This window comes from Triticum dicoccoides, chromosome 4A (genome assembly GCF_002162155.2).
Source record: "Triticum dicoccoides isolate Atlit2015 ecotype Zavitan chromosome 4A, WEW_v2.0, whole genome shotgun sequence".
NCBI lineage: Eukaryota > Viridiplantae > Streptophyta > Magnoliopsida > Poales > Poaceae > Triticum > Triticum dicoccoides.
The window spans coordinates 602,388,705-602,391,271 of NC_041386.1; the positions used below are offsets into that span (position 1 = coordinate 602,388,705).

Sequence of the window (2,567 nt, forward strand, 5' to 3'; positions counted from 1 at the left end):
GAGCAAGTCAAATCTTTTGTTACCTCCGGAACATGAAGAACATCTTTTAGATGAAGATTGCGATCTGGGGTAGAAATAGCTACATAACCAATATGATCAATGGACATACCTGATCTGTTTGCAGTATGAATCTGATCACCGCCCGTGTACCTCTCCCGAATGGTCAGCTTCTCCAGATCGCTTGTAATATGGTCGGTTGCACCACTGTCCATGTACCAGTTGGTGTCAACCCCATACTGATGAGCAGCCATGTTGGCCGAGAGCGCTCCTCTCCTCCCTGATATGAAGAGTCGTAGCGCTTCCAGCACTTCCAAGCAGGGTGGCCAACTTTTCCACAGATCTGGCACACCGGCTTGGCAGAGGAGTTGTTGTTGTAGTTCCCCTGCCTCCCGAGTTGCCTCGACCACGGCCGTGGTCACCACCACGGCCACGGTCACCATCGCCGCCTGGTTTGTTGTTGAAGCCGCGACCACTGCCGCGATCACCGTTGCTGATGGAGTTGTTGTTCTTGTTGAAGCCGCGCCCATGCGCCGCCGCATTTGCGGACGATTGAGAGGACCCTCCGCGGAGATTCAGGCGAGTCTCAAAACTCAGAAGCTGTGAGAACAACTCCGGGATCTTGACAGGTTCGACCCTGGAACACATGGCCGACACCACTGGGTCGTACTCCTCATCCAGTCCAGCAAGGATGTGGGAGATCACCTCTTCCTCGTCCAAGGCCTTCCCTGAAGCAGTTAGTTCATCACACAGGGTTCGGACCTTACCAACATACTCTGTGATCGTGGAGTTACCCTTCTGAAGATTGGCTAGGGCAATTCTGACGCTGACGGTCTGCGCCCTAGTGTGCGACACAAGCATCCCTTGCACCGTGTTCCATAGCTCGGTCGCAGTGTGGCAGGTTGCCACTTGGACGGCTATCTCACGCGGTAGCGTAGTCAGCAGGTATGAGAAAACCTGCTGATCCCGCGCGTACCACACACCGAACTCTGGGTTCGGCGCCTTTGTCTTGGTTTTGCCGTCATCGCCGGTGACCTCAATGGTCGTGGGCGGAGGCGACTGCTCGGTGTCGAGGAAGCTTGCCATCTGCGCTCCCCTGATGGCTGAGAGCACCGTGGCGCGCCATAAGGCCTCGTTCCCTCTCGTCAGCTTCTCGGTTGCGTTGTGTGCAAACGGAGACGAGGGGAAGGAACTTGCGGAGGAAGAGCTCGCCATGGATGAACCTGAGGTAGGCTCTGATACCATGAAAGAAAAGAGGTGAAGCGTATACCTCCTGGCAGGGACGCGTGCGTGTTAAATAGCAAGACAAGATTACATCGGTTGGCAGGTTGTTGTGTTAGCTTGACCCCTCATCCAAGACTATACAAGATAAGGATCTCTAACCTCCAACAACCTGCCCAAGTTACAACACACGCACACAAGTTACACCCCGTGACATATGTCACGTTACAACTACACCCATATCATTTAACAGGCAAACCAACGAAGCACGTACACACGTTCAAAAAAATTCAAACGAAAACCTAAAGACACCACATATTCGTACACGGTCATCTCCCAAACAAATACACGTGCCCTGAACATGTTTACCAAGCAGTCATTTTCAGCCAAGTGGTGAAACCTCAAAGCAAAAACATCCCCGGAAATAGATGCTTGGGTATATAATATGTACATATGGTGCAGCCGCAAGGAACTGAACGAATCAATCTGCTTTAACAATCGGATCCGATCATATATGTAAACTGAGAAGATTAGGGAGAACTGATCACCATACTCGATTATGCTCTAGGCAGTGCCATATATACACTTACAGGACGGCGGCCCAGGGAGATCATGGGTGCTCCACTAGTAGAGATTGTGCGCCACTAACACTGCAGGAGGGCGCCACGATCACACGCACGCTCTACACCGTATGCCAGCGGCTATACGTATACATATGCGATATACAAGAGCAGTACAGTCTAACACCCCCTGTAGTCGTGACGTCGTCGCCGGCGACGCAAAGACTGGATCCAAACTCCGAGAAAACGTCCGACGGCAGGCCTTTGGTCATGATGTCGGCGAGTTGTTGACGCGTGGGGATGTGAAGAACACGAAACTGGCCGAGGGCGACGCGCTCGCGGACGAAGAGGATGTCGAGCTCCACGTGCTTGGTCCGTCGATGATGCACGGGGTTGGCCGATAAGTAGACAGCAGACACGATGTCGCAGTACACCAGCGTCGCCTTGCTCACCGGAGCGAAGAGCTCGCCGAGGAGCTAACGGAGCCAAATGCACTCAGCAACGGCGTTGGCGACGCCGCGGTATTCGGCCTCGGCGCTGGATCGCGAGACGGTTGCTTGGCACTTGGAAGACCAGGAGATGAGTGCGTCGCCGAGGTAAACACAGAAGCCGGACGTGGAGCGGCGCGTGTTGGGGCAGCCGGCCCAGTCCGCGTCAGTGAACGCGCGGAGATCCAGAGTGCTCGAGGCGCGGAGATGAAGGCCGAGTGCACACGAGCTGCGCACGTACCGCAACAGGCGCTTGACAAGCGCGAGATGGCACTCTCGCGGGTCATGCATGTGGAGGCAT

General features: G+C 54.5%; 1 pseudogene; it reads right to left on the bottom strand.

Annotated features, from left to right (window-relative positions):
• Positions 1–581: 581 nt before the first annotated feature.
• On the bottom strand, positions 582–720 carry LOC119290305 (annotated as a pseudogene).
• Positions 721–2,567: the final 1,847 nt, after the last annotated feature.